Source organism: Littorina saxatilis, unplaced genomic scaffold (genome assembly GCF_037325665.1).
Source record: "Littorina saxatilis isolate snail1 unplaced genomic scaffold, US_GU_Lsax_2.0 scaffold_389, whole genome shotgun sequence".
Classification (NCBI taxonomy): Eukaryota; Metazoa; Mollusca; class Gastropoda; order Littorinimorpha; family Littorinidae; genus Littorina; species Littorina saxatilis.
This window is the reverse complement of record NW_027126640.1, coordinates 44,784-59,041: the sequence shown is the minus strand read 5'-3', so window position 1 is coordinate 59,041 and position 14,258 is coordinate 44,784. Positions and strand designations below refer to the sequence as shown.

Sequence of the window (14,258 nt, the reverse complement as noted above, 5' to 3'; positions counted from 1 at the left end):
ATGTCTAATTTTTCCTTTGACGCTGACCTGTGACCTTGAAAAAGGTCAAAGGTCAACGAAACCATCGTTAAAGTGTAGAGGTCATTGGAGGTCACGACTAAACAAAATATGAGCCCGATCGCTTTGATAGTTTCCGAGAAAAGTCCAACGTTAAGGTGGTGTCTACGGACGGCCGGCCGGACGGCCGGCCGGACAGACTAACACTGACCGATTACATAGAGTCACTTTTTCTCAAGTGACTCAAAAATAGTTTAAAAATCGGTTTACGTGAGTTGCGCCACCAGGGACCCAGCGACCCTAGTAACTTTCTTTCTTTCGTTCTTTCTTTATTTGGTGTTTAACGTCGTTTTCAACCACGAAGGTTATATCGCGACGGGGAAAGGGGGGGAGATGGGATAGAGCCACTTGTTAATTGTTTCTTGTTCACAAAAGCACTAATAAAAAAATTGCTCCAGGGGCTTGCAACGTAGTACAATATATGACCTTACTGGGAGAATGCAAGTTTCCAGTACAAAGGACTTAACATTTCTTACATACTGCTTGACTAAAATCTTTACAACTATTGACTATATTCTATACAAGAGACACTTAACACGGGTAAAAGGAGAAACAGAATCCGTTAGTCGCCTCTTACGACATGCTGGGGAGCATCGGGTAAATTCTTCCCCCTAACCCGCGGGGGGTGGCCTAGTAACTGACAACATCGAGTCGAGTGGTCAAGCAAAATAACCAATTTCTCCCACTGCAGTACACTTTCCATTACATTTTACGACAACTATTTTTCTTTCAGTTCTTCTTCTGCGTTCATGGGCTAAAACTCCCAAGGCTTTTTTCGTTTATGGCCGTTTTTACCCCGCCTTTCAGGCAGCCATTCGCTGCTTTCGGGGGATTTCTTTCAATATACTTTTTTGTGCACAGTTGATTAAAGACTTTCTTGCTGCACGGTACCATTATTTCAAACCTTCAACCTCATCGAATAACTTTCAATGCGATCTGACAGCGTTTTACCTTCGATGTTATCTCTTTCCAGCAGCAAGCACTAAATGAACTTGGTACACGTAAACACCCCTGAGGAGTTTGTTGAACTTCCAGTCGTCCTCCAAAACATGTTGATCAATACAAGTTTTCGTTCATTGACCAAACGCAGCAACCTTCATTTATCGTCTCACCTTACAGAGAATCACGATTCGCTTATCAGGGAGGTTAAAATCGTTATCCGGACACAACTGAAGTTGCAGCTGAGATAAAAAAAAAAAAAAAGAAAAAGAAAAAAAAAGTAAACAATGAGATTTCTTTGTCAAGGGCAAACAATAAGCTTTTGTTTGAGGTCGTGTCCTAGTTGTTTACGAGTATTTGTTTCAAGATTGTTTTTCATCAAGGGTAATACCAAACGAAATCTTTGCCAATGCTGCAACCTTCGTTCAGCATCTCACATCAGAGCGTCTTACGATTCCCATGTCAGAGAGATTAAAATCGTAATCGATACAACTGATGCTTTTTGTCACGCCAAAGCAAAGTCCAGTGGCAATTAGGTATCCTAATTCGCCCCACTAGTTTCAACTTTAATCCATCTAGTGTTTGTGTGGGTGCACTCCAGGTCATAAAACGCACTCGGTTTGGGGTCGAAAACTGATCCCGTTGTTACCACAGTTCGATCCGCCAGCATGTGTATGCCAAACCACTCCGCTGTTCAAATCGATGTTTGGACGGCAAACTTAATTCACCGAAACTTAAAGGATCAGTCCCACCCGTAAAATCATATTACATACTCACTAGCTCAGATCTGCCCAGGCGTTTAACGTGATACAAACGCTTCCCTCCACTTGGGCACATACCAAGAATGAACTGCCTGCCCCGTGCTCCCTATGCACGGTGGGAGTTTCTTCATGAATGAGCGCTTCTGGGGTGATAACGAGAGACAACTCCTGTGATCTTGCCGCGAGGTTCCGCCTGTTACCATTGTCTTTTTACTGTATAAAATGCACGACTTACTCACGAACTGTTACCAAAGCGACATGCTATTTGAGGTGTTTTCCCCTTTCTCGTGTAATCTTGCCGCGAGGTTCCGACTGTTACCAGCCGAAAGAAAGAAGGGGCATAACCTCACCAGAACCGCCCATTACACAGGGGTGACAACAGTCATACATACTCCAGGTCAACACACATCGGCCAATGCGTGTACTATCGAATAAGACGACCCCTCCATGGGTGGCTTTGCTAAGAAATCAATTCATTACAGTACATTGCATTGTGACCCAGAAAGCACCCATGCTTTTAATTTGGGGTATGTGTCCGAGTGGAGGCGGATATGAATTATGATCTCATTCCACTGACTACAAAACGTTTTTCTTTTTTTCTCAGATCGAAAATAGGCGTGTCCGGTTACTACTGCCTCCCTGCCTTCTTGTGGGAAGGCTTTCCTGAAAACGCTGCGCTGTTTCTGCTAATACGTATTGATCCGTTTGAGAATCCTACTCCTCCCCTGCCGTGAAGTTTCCTGTTATTGTCCTTATCCCCCCCTCCCCTCCCCCACCTCCACACCCCCCCCCCCCCATCACCCTCACTCACACACATCGTGGCACAACAACCCTGTTTGTTTGTTTTTCCATATTATTATTATTATAATGCACTCTCTTGAAATGTCGTAAAGTTCAATGGCTTTTTAACATGGAATAACAAAAACACTATCGTCCTGTTATTGTACGAGTTTTTGACCACCCACACAAATCGTCCACCATCGGTGTACTCAATGTGACAAGTGCAGAACACACACACACACACACACACACACACACACACACACACACACACACACACACACACACACACACACAAATACAAATAATAATTAAAACATGAAATATTGTTTTAACTCGCAAGAACTTGGTCCTATTTGTCATCCTTTCTATCGACATTATTTTGAAATAAACAGAAACGAAATAGCCGGGTTTGGTTGTTGTTAGTTATTTTTCAACTTCTTTGCAAAAACAACAATAAAATAGCTCCTTTTTCAAGTCAAAAATGAATTAGCAAAAACAGTTAATATTGCAATTTATTACTCGTGTCTACTATTGAGAGCAATATTAATCACGCGGCAGTCATGTGTGTGACCACTTGCGCTATCAAGTTCAAGATCTGTTGACCGAGTCATCCACAGTCGAGCGTAGGTTTTCGCGAGAGGCGATGATGAGATAAATACATTATTTTGTCACACCTACACGTGATGTCTGACGCGTAATATAAACCTTATCTACGTGTAATGTAAAACCTTATCTATCGAACTGCGGGGATGTCCAGAACACGAGGTCAATATTTCAAATGATGAAAGGATTTCACTGTTTCTGTCTGTGTGTCTGTCTGTCTCTATCTGTCTGTCTGTCTGTCTGTCTGTCTGTCTCTCTCTCTCTCTCTCTCTCAATGTTCGTCTCTCTCTCGCCCCCCCCCCTCCTCTGTGTTACTGTCTCCCTCTCTTTGTATCTGTTAACCTACCTACCTCTCTCTCTCTCTCTCTCTCTCTCTCTCTCTCTCTCTCTCTGTCTCTCTGTCTCTCTCTCTCTCTCCACGTTAACCCTCCCCCAGCTACCTCCCGGCAAAATCTGCCCCATGACATTTTCCCATACGTCTGATTGTCCTTAATCAATCTTGACAAACCACGTCATTAATCAAAACGCGGATGTCATTATCCATGTTCTATGCATTTCATTGGTCCTCTAATTTGTTTGCATGACAAATGCATCCTTCTGAACTACTAGGAAGTATCGCTTCCGCTTATCTCTAATGTACGCGTTCACCTTGCTTATTTTGATCATAGGTCTGTGAAAAAAGTTTTTATACTGGTCTCCCAATTGAGAAGCATCATGGGGCATTGTTCCAACATTTTCTTCGTGTTCTCTTCATGTGAATGTTTCATATGTGCTATTAACGGCATCTTGTTACAATGTTATTGTGTGTTTGAAATATTATCAAGCTGTTATTTCGATGAAATTGAGCTCTAATTTTTGTGTTTCTTCCGCGTTGTTGTTTTAAGCGCGCAGAGCAAAGAATAACTACGTGGTTTGCGCTTTATCACAAAGTATCGTTATCATTAATAACAAGAGCGCGAGAGCACAAACAAATTCCATGGTTTGCGTTATATCAATCAATCATTATTATCATTATCTATATTGTTTTCGTTCGTTGGCCTTAGTCACAAACGTAACTTCCCAACTGCTCAATATACAATCTTGCGTTGTACAATTATTATTTGTGACCCTCCACCACGAAATGAGTCGCATGTCACCTCGCGCGGTTCTGCGCTAGGCTTAATATTAAATCCGGGGAGTGTCTGGTAACAGTGTGAAGATCACCTTAGTCACAGGCTTATAACTCAAACTCGCTCTTTTCTAAAACGGTTTTCACCACTGGATAGAGCATAACAAACTCTTTAGGAAAATGTAAAAATATGAAAATCATGCAAAGCTGACATGCGACTCATTCCGTGGTGGAGGGTCACATTTGGTATTCTTTAATTGTCTCGTTGACTAACTTTCATTCTTCTTCGCCATATCACAAAGATTTATTGTCCTCGGGACAACTCTCTTCCTGTCCTTTCACCAGAATCTTCCTTGACTGAACTTTTCAGAAGAAAACATTCAGGAAACTGCACGCGGAAGCTATTTTAGTGAGCAGTTCCTGCTTTAATATTCTGGCAATTCTATTATATAACAGTACAAACAAAGACCTGGAGGGGGGGGGGGTGTGGTGTGGTGTGGTCGAAAAACACACACACAAACAATAATTATAAACACATTTCAATGGCGCAAATTCGACTCTAGTTCTAAACGTGTGTGTGTTGTTTTTTTTAAAGCCGGGGCCTGTTTGTGAAAGTATTTAATTCAATATTAAGCGGATCAGTTCAAAACTAAACAAAAACCACAACAAACAAACAAAAAGATAAACCAGCAATAAACAGAAGGGAATTCCTTTTTTAAGCTCAGGTCAGTTTGTGAGATTCTAAAATGTATTATTAATTGTTGAGGATTTTTTTTCTTCAGGAAATTCGTCAATAATTTAAACACAATGCTTAAACGACCTACAGTTTCTGCGCGTGAGATATAGAAGTAGAACGTGTTGTGGGAGGAAGAATTGGGTGTGTGTGTGTGGGGGGGGGGGGGGGGAGGGGAATGACATATTATTCTCTGGTTGCAGCGGTGTCAAATTTTATTTCATTGCTGTACAATGATTTCAGTCAATGCGTGCGGAACTGTCACCGTTACTGCGCAGAACTCAAAATCTATTGATATTTGCTGAATTTACGGACTAACAACCTCATCTACGACGCAGTAATACAATGGTCTTGCACAAACGAATTGACCCCCGCATATATATATAAGGCCAAAAAGAAAAATATGTCTGTTTCCGGTAACCCGACCGACCCTATTTTTAGGGGCCGATCCTATAACTTTTTATTACATTTGTCAACAAAAAAACAAAAACAAAACAAAAACGAGTGCAAAAAACGCAATGAAAGCGAAAGCGCCCGAGTCGCACACTTATTTCCCTGTCAAGTAAGTTTAATTTGTACACATTAGAAAAAAAAGTTAAAAAAAAAAAAAAAGTGATTGCCTACCTACCTACCCTATTTTTTTTGGCTATGTTACCGTAACCACACCTAATTTTTTTTTTGGCCCAAGGCCAAAAAGAAAAATATGTCTGTTTCCGGTAACCCGACCGACCCTATTTTAAGCGCCGACCCTAAAGTTTTGCTTCGCTTTTGGCACCCAAAAAACAAAACAAAAAAACAAACAAAAAACGGGAGGTAATCAGTCGATGAGACTTCACAATCGAAGAGACTTACCTCCCGTTTCCGTCGTCATGCAAAAAACCCATGGCGGCCAATGACGCAATTAAAATATAAACTGCCTGCCTTGCTTAAAAACTAGGGCAGCAAAGAATTCAGGTCGAAATTAATTACCTGCTCTGGCCCAAAATGACAAACTGATCTTTTAACCAAAAACCACAATGACCTGATTGCTCTGAAATAGTCACTTAAGAATTGCAACATGTTTCCTGAAATAGACATATATATGACCTATTTGCTAATGTAAAAGGACAACTTAGAATGCAGTGACCTATTTCTTTTTTCATCCACGTGCGCGGCACGCGCGGGAGTTTGACCTACATTAATATTATTTCTGTCACCGTATTTTCTGTGATTTTTTCTCATTTATTTTATTTTTTCTGCTGTCTGTCTTTTTTTCTTACTTTTTTTTTTAATGTTTCTTTCTCTTCTGTTTTTATCCCAATTTAAACAAAAAATACATTGTTAGACGGACAGAATAGGACAGAGATCTTATAATCTTCATAATGCATTTCCTCAAAAAAGCTCATGTGACTATAGTCCACTGCATTCAACTGAAGACTGTTAGTGTTTCAAGTTCTCAAAAACTTAACAGCGTACTGAAACGAGAGATGCTACTCGAGTTGTGTCATGGATTAGTGGTTAATCGGCTTAGCACAGATTTGTAGTATGCTTTTAAAGATCGGATATGAAAAAACTGAATGACAGAGAAAGAGAGAGATGGTGGGGGAGTGAGAGAGAGAGAGAGAGAGAGAGAGAGGGTTGGAGGTGTGTGTGTGTGTGTGTGTGTGTGTGTGTGTGTGTGTGCGTGCGTGCCACTGAGTGTATGAGTGCGTGCGTGTGAGAGAAACAGAGAGAGGGGCGATAGTGGTGAATACGCGAGAGAGGGAATGGGGGAGAGTAACAGAGAGAGAGAGAGAGAGAGAGAGAGAGAGTGTGTGTGTGTGTGTGTGTGTGTGTGTGTGTGTGTGTGTGTGTGTGTGTGTGTGTGCGTGTGTGTTTCTCAAGAAAGAGACAGAGAGTGAGAATAATTATTAGCTCTCTCTCTCTCTCTCTCTCTCTCTCTCTCTCTCTCTCTCTCTCTCTCTCTCTGTGAGTGTTTACCGCGCAGTGTGGTGTAGGTGTGGTGGGTGTGAGTGTGGGAGGGATTTCACCAGCTGTTACAACGACCCATCCTTTTCCTGTAAAACACTCAAGTCTCCCCTTTCTCATTCAGTCTTCCCTTCCCTTCTATTCCTCTCGCCTGTCGCTTTTTGCCAAACTTGTACCGACTTTTCTGCTCTGAGTCACAGACTAGTAGTGGCGAGCGAGAGAGAGAGCGAGAGAGAGAGAGAGAGACGAACAGACAATCAGTGAGAACCCGAGAGAGAGAGACAGAGAGTGAGTCTGAAAGACTAGAGAGAGCGGCATCGTGAGTGAGAGACGGAGACAGATTGGTAGGCAGACACAGACACATTCGTTACAAAAAGCTAAAATGGGATAGTCATTGGATCGCAACATTCTGCCAACTCATTCACCAAGTCATTCAAAGCGGGTAAATAATGTGGTCAATTACCTTACCTCCTGCCACCAAACCAGTGCGATACCGCTAAGCTATCGAGTCGTTCTGCCGCCGCGCGCACGCCTACTACTTCCGGTTGTAGAGTGCCGGCCGGCATGTTGTGTTCGCGTGTGTGACGGTCTGAAAGGTGGGGGGATGGGAGGGGGCTGAGAGAGCGAGAGGCGGAGAGGGACAGGAGAGGCATGCAGAGAGAGAGAGACAGAGAAGTGTGCACGGAAAAGATCTTGTAATCCATGTCAGAGTTCGGTGGGTTATAAAAACACGAGAATATTAATCATGCTGTCTTTGGATGTTACGAGCTCTGGCGACCTTTGATTCGTAGTTTGAAGCAAAGCAAAGAGTGTGAGACAGAGAGATATAGATAGATACAGATATATAGAGAGAAAGACATAGGCAGATATTAACGGAGAGAGAGAGAGAGAGAGAGAGAGAGAGAGAGAGAGAGAGAGAGAGAGAGAGGCAGAGGCATTCTGTGTGAGTGTCACTGCCGAGTGCATGGATACTGCAGTCGGTGCGTCGGGATGCTTGGCCGCTCGGAGCGCGTGGGGTATGGGCGTGTATGTCACTGTGTGTGTTTGTGTGCGATCGCGCCCGCCACTGTTTAAAACGGTCAAACATAGTGGGAGTCTCAGTAAAGAGCACTGATGTCCCTTCTTCTTCTCCTTCGTTGATGGGCTAAAACTCCCACGTTCACTCCAGTCTTTGCACGAGTGGAATTTTACGTGAATGCCCGTTTTTACCCCTCCATTCAGGCACCATACGCCGATTTCGAGGGAAGCATGCTGGGTATTTTCGCGTGTCAGTTTCTATAACCCACCGTGAACTCTGACATGCCGGATTACAGAATATTTTCTTCAGTCGCCAAATACGACGCCGCGGCCCAATTAATTTGAGGATTATCCCAGTAAAGTGATTAATTTGAAGATTATCCCAGGAAAATGAAGTCGGTTCCAAGAAAACGGGAAAGGATGTGTTGGATGCTGAAGATAACATTCCGAGTGCCGGGTTACTATTTGTCCATTTTGAAAATATCGCAACTGTGAGAAATGGAAAATTCGTGGACGCCAAAAGGAATTCACATTCAAATTCCAAGAACATATCTTGCAATGCTGACAGTTTCAATTCAGATTTTGAAGGACTGGGCGTGTTTCGACATGCACAGAACGAAGAAAATGCAAAGTCGTCACTGTTCAGTTTGTTGATAAGATCCATTGCTTTTTTGCAATCGAAACTACTTGGCTAAGAGGAAGTATGCGCTGATTACAAAATACCCAATGCCGCACTCTGACATGTTTCCTTGGTGCTCTGTAAACCAAGTCTGCTCTAAGAATGTAAATACGCAGTTAATTTTTTTTCGCAAGTGTTAGGCTTGAAAGCCGAATTCTAAAAATCCATTAATCAATCACTCCACGCTCACAAACAACAAACTCAAACTCACCAAGTCAGCAAGCAGCAATGTTCCCAAAGGGAAACGTGAGACCATCACCGTAGAAACGAAGAGGCGGTGGAAGATGAACACCCATGGAGTAACGTCGCACCAGTGAACAAGGTGCCGGGTAACAAAATGCTGTCAAGTCACATCAGTCAAGAAGTCAGACCATCACCGCAAAAACGAAGATGGAGGGGGGGGTGATAACATCGCAGAGAAAAGTCGCATTGCAGAGGAAAGTCACACCAGTGAAGGAGTCCGACCATCACCGCAGAAATATGAAGGGGCTGATGATGATGAAATCTCGTTAAGTCACACCAGCGAAGAACTCAGACAATCACCGCAGAAACGAAGAGGCGGGAGATGATGTTTAACTCGTAAAGTTTTGTGGGAAAAAAAAAGCTGACCATCACAGCAGAAATGAAGTCTCGAGACGATTAATAAAAATCGTAAAGTCACACCAATGAAGAAGTCCAACCATCACCGCAGAAATGAAGAGGCTGGAGACGATTAAAAGTCCTGAAGTCACACGACCGTAGAAGGTTCAGGCTCGGAGCAACATCATATTCCTTCACCAGTCGACGTTGCAATGCCTGTCTTGGCCAACGAGTCCAGCTCATATAAAGCCCTCGGCCCAGCAGTCAATGGCCCTGTAGAAACAAAGAAACGCCTTTTTAAAACAAGTTCACAGCGATACTACGGTCATTAACAACATTTGACACAGTTTCATATATCATCTTCCTGGGGAAATCGGCGAAAACGGCAACAATCGTTTTCTAGTAAATCGCCTGTTTCAAGGAAATTAATAGAGTGTGTACAATGCGAGCGTCTGTTTAATCCGCGGTCTCTTCCACGTGGAAGTTGTCACTAGTTTCGGGTTACGTGGCACAGTGGCTAAAGACCGGTTAATGGCTCTACCGTGGGAAATGTGTCCCACGAAACAGACTTAAAAGGCAACAGTTGACAAACCAAAGTCAAAACGACGTCGCCTGTGTCTTACCAGGAAGATTCGAACCGAAAGCGCTGTGCCGTTTCCGAATTTCCGAGAAAACCAACACTATCAAACGAAAGAACAGCTTTCAGTCAAATCAAACTTGCATTCTGAACTTGACACTGCAGATCACACTTTGACAACTGAAAGGTTACAATGAGTCAATTACTTAGGGCGTCAATCTCTACCTATAACAGGAAGATTCGAACCCAAATTGCTGTACGTGCGCACACAGGTTCCGAATTTCCGAGAAAACGCTGGTTTTTAAAAGGACCAATACCCTGTGCAGTCAATGAAACCAAGCCTGCATTCCCACTCTGACCCTTCAAAATGAAATTGTAATCATATCGGGAAAACACGGAACACGCAAGAATAATGAATTAAGGGCTCGACTAAGGTTCTGCTCAAAGCAAGAACAGCTCGAAGCAGTGCGTTGCACGCAAGGAAGTTGATATGTACATGAATGCATCAGCAAGTTTCTCATTTGTGAAATCGTAACTGTTTGTGCCACATTCTTGGACCAGTTCCCAAATCCAGTACGCATTACTCCTAACCCCTTAAACTGATGAGCCGACGCATGTACGCAGCTCCATACACATGCATAATTTACTCTTCTAATCCTTCTTGAACCAATGAGTATCAATATGTGTGTTCGGTTAACAAATAAAGACCATTCTTGAACCAGCGCCCAAGCTGAGAACGCAGTACTGCTCCCAAAACTGATCAACCAACGCATACATGTACGCAGTTCCCTACACATGATTCACTATATATTTACACCCCCGGTATAGGGGTGTGTATAGGATTCGGTCGATGTGTTTGTTTGTTTGTTTGTTTGTTTGTGTGTTTGTGTTCGCATATAGATCTCAAGAATGAACGGACCGATCGTCACCAAACTTGGTGAACAGGTTCTATACATTCCTGAGACGGTCCTTACAAAAATTGGGACCAGTCAAACACACGGTTAGGGAGTTATTGGTGGATTAAGATTCTACAAGGACTTATAGAGGGACATATTAATGGTCAAAGGGAAATAACCTTCTCAGTTGGTGGCAGTGAGAATGGTAAGGACGGGGGTGTTTTTCCTACCTCGGAGGAATTTCTTGTTTTTATTTGTTTCACCAAACCTCATCATTATTACAGTGCGGAAGCTTGTGGAAGCTTACACTTACGCGTCGACAATGCAGCTAGCACCTTCACAAGGTTAGTAACAGTGTCTTCACTGACCATCTGTAGAGTTTAGTCGCAGGTTATCTATTCCAAAAGCATTGGCTAACTGACGCTCTGACGAAAATGTTACAAAAAAAGTCTTTGAGCGAATGTATTAAATAAGCGGACGAAAAGACGGTTCAAAACTTTGAAGGGACACCTGTTCAGAACAACAGAATTCTCCGATCGTGAGTTCCTATCCCGTCCTGTAGTACAGTTTACGAATTGAAAACAGTCTTTCGGGGCACCATGTCGATAGACGATACTTCACTCGAAATTTTTATTATTTTTATTTTTTATATTTTAACTACATGTTTATTACTTTGCTGGTATTTTGAAATGGTTTTAACGTCGTTTTCTTGGAATCATCCAATGGGCACGTATTCCTACGCGTCTAATATGATGCCGCAAGGTTTGGCTTGTGAATGTTTGTTTTTTGTAACGTTTCGTTTTTTCTTTAAATTTAAACGGTCAATACTCTAACCGGTTGTTTTTTTTTTGGGGGGGGGGGGTGTTTTTTTGGTTAGGACTGGTGTTTGTGTGAGTGTACGTGCGTGCGTGCGTGCAGACGTGCGTACTTGAGAGTTGTATACAAGGTGTAGCTGTCTTAATCGATGTTTTCAGAAAAAATAATTACTGCTTGTGTGAAAGTTTTCCTTGTCGTATTCTGTATGGGAGACTTTAAAAGTCAAATACTTCCTTCTTCCCTTTCCTTAAATTCTCTCCACAACGAGTTACGCGGCTCTTCAAACACCGTTTGTCTCGAGTTTGAACGACACAATACTCGGTAAATTCAGTCAATATTTTTTCTCCTTCTTCTTCTCTGTTCATTGGCTAAAACTCCCACGTTTACTCATGATTTTGCACGAGTGGGTTTTTACGTGCATCACCGTTTTTACCCCGCCTTTCAGGCAGCCATACGCCGCTTTCGGGGGAGGCATGCTGGGTATTTTCGTATTTCTATAACCCACCGAACTCTTACATTGGTCACAGGATCTTTTCCGTGCGCACTTGGTCTTGTGCTTGCGTGTGTGTACACACGAAGATAAGGCACTAGCAGGTCTGCATATATATATATATACGACTTGTGTCTGTGTGTGTGTCTGTGTATCTGTGTGTGTGTCTGTGTATCTGTGTATTCTCCATGCACGGCATCTGCTTCAAATTTGGTGGGCTTATTCAGAGAGACCCCGGACACAACCTCATCGATGAGATATTTCAACACGTGCTCTCAGCGCGCAGCGCTGAACCGATTTTGGTTCCACCTCAGCTATTTTGGTTCCACCTCAGCTACCCGGGCCCCCATACCGACACACCAAAGCCAAAGTTCTCGGTGGATCTTTTTCAAATTTGGACACCGTATTCAGCTACACCCCGGACACAATATCATCGATGAGATATTTCAACACGTGCTCTCAGCGCGCAGCGCTGAACCGAATTTGGTTTTTGTGTTCATTTCACCATTATAAGTAACTCTTCCTTATCTTCTCATCTTCTCCATGTTTTCAGCGTTTACCTCCCTTCCTTCGTATGGTGCACTTTTGTATGAAGGGGGCATCTTCGGATATTCCCCGTTCTGTTACTATTTTTAGAAGGTCACCGCAGTGTCCAGAACGTAAATTGGACCCGTAAATTATCCTCACTGTAAAAGTGCAAAGGTCGAATCAATTTATAGCCACGCGAAAAATACACTGTCATCTATCTCTCTATAGATACGGCTTCTCTGTGTTTGTGTGTGTGTGTGTGTGTGTGTGTGTGTGTGTGTGTGTGTGTGTGTGTGTGTGTGTCTCTATGTGAGGAACACCTGTGCATTGTTCAGTTCTGTTTGTGATGTGGTCTGGCGGCTTTTGTGTAATTTTGCTCTTGGCGTGGGTCCAGAAAGGGGGGTAGCTGCCCTTGGTGGCGTTCCCACTCGCCCTGCAGGAGTCCTCGTGTTTCTCGGGAGAGAAGTGAAAGTCGCTAGAGGGGTGAGCTTCAGCTCACTCCTTGTCTAGGGACGCTTTTGTTACCCTGCTTTTATCCTGCCTTTTTAACCCTGAGCTGTTTGGCTTGTTTTTTCTTGGTGACCGTACCGTACCTTGTAAGTGATGAGCCAAGTTGCTAAACACAAACTGCCAAACACCACCTTTGCTGATAGGCGGGAAACGTTCATCTGGGTAGATAACTACCTTCCAACGGACACCACTGCTCTGAGGGAGCAAGATTGGTCCCTTAATATGGACCAAACAGCAAGCGGTTCTGACCGCGCCCCAGATATTCCCATGGAATCACTGAATGAGACTGACCGGGCCAGCCGGACTGGTCAGTCCCCAAAATCCAAACAGCTTAATAAAGCAATCACCAATGAGAAAACCAGCATATCTTCTCCTTTCAAGAGAAAGAGATTGCGGGAGGACGACCCTGAGGGGGGGCAGAGCTCTCCGGAATCTCTTCTCTTCCGGGATAGCCCCCCACGCTCTCAGATTACTGATCATTTTGAGGAAGACTTCACCGAAGTCAATCGTAAGAAGCCCAAAAAGAAAAAGAAGCAAAAGGTCCTCTGCGAGGGTCCCCCTCTTCAGGGAAACACAGGTATTTCCCATGCAACATCTGCCCGGGGGGTCGACACCTCCCAACCCCCAACTGAATCACAAGAAAACCAGACAACTCAACAGCCACTACCACCTGCCAATACACACACACACACAAAACAAAGACCCCGAAGAAAACTTCTTTACCAACCCAAGCAACCTCCTCCCTCCTTCTTAGAGTTCCCCGTGGTGGTGCAGGACCTGAAGGAGGGCCCTGCAACATTGCAGGGACTCGGCCTCAGGAGGAAAAAAACTTTTGACCTTGCCATCGGCGAGGTCAAAGAAATACGCATGCTGGCAGCTGGGAGCGTCCTGGTAGGGTGCTCCTCAGCATCACAACAAAACAAGCTATTGAGGCTGGACTCGATCGGCGGCATCAAAGTGAAATGCCACCGTCCGGAGGTAACAACCGAAGGTGTCATTAAACGCATACCCACAATACATTCAGGAACAGACCTGTCTGAGATGGCAGTGGGCGTGCGCGTCCGGATGGAGGATGGGAGTCTTGTAGAAAAGGGCCCCTCCTCGGTTCGATCTTTTCGCCGTCTTCTCCTTAGGGATGGGAAACCGTCTCAGGCGGTCCGTGTCACGTTTACAACGGCAATTCTTCCAGACAGCGTCGTTCTGGAGAGTGAGGTGTACGGCGTCGAACCCTACAC

General features: G+C 43.8%; 1 long non-coding RNA gene across 3 annotated transcripts in view; it reads right to left on the bottom strand.

Moving 5' to 3' along the window:
- LOC138955136 (uncharacterized) overlaps window positions 1–14,258 on the bottom strand; it is an 83,780-nt gene that overhangs the window by 32,617 nt on the left and 36,905 nt on the right. For all 3 annotated transcript variants that reach the window (XR_011452114.1, XR_011452115.1, XR_011452113.1), the window contains exon 2: window positions 8,839–9,479. This is a non-coding gene — a long non-coding RNA (uncharacterized lncRNA). The remainder of the gene's footprint in view (window positions 1–8,838; window positions 9,480–14,258) is intronic.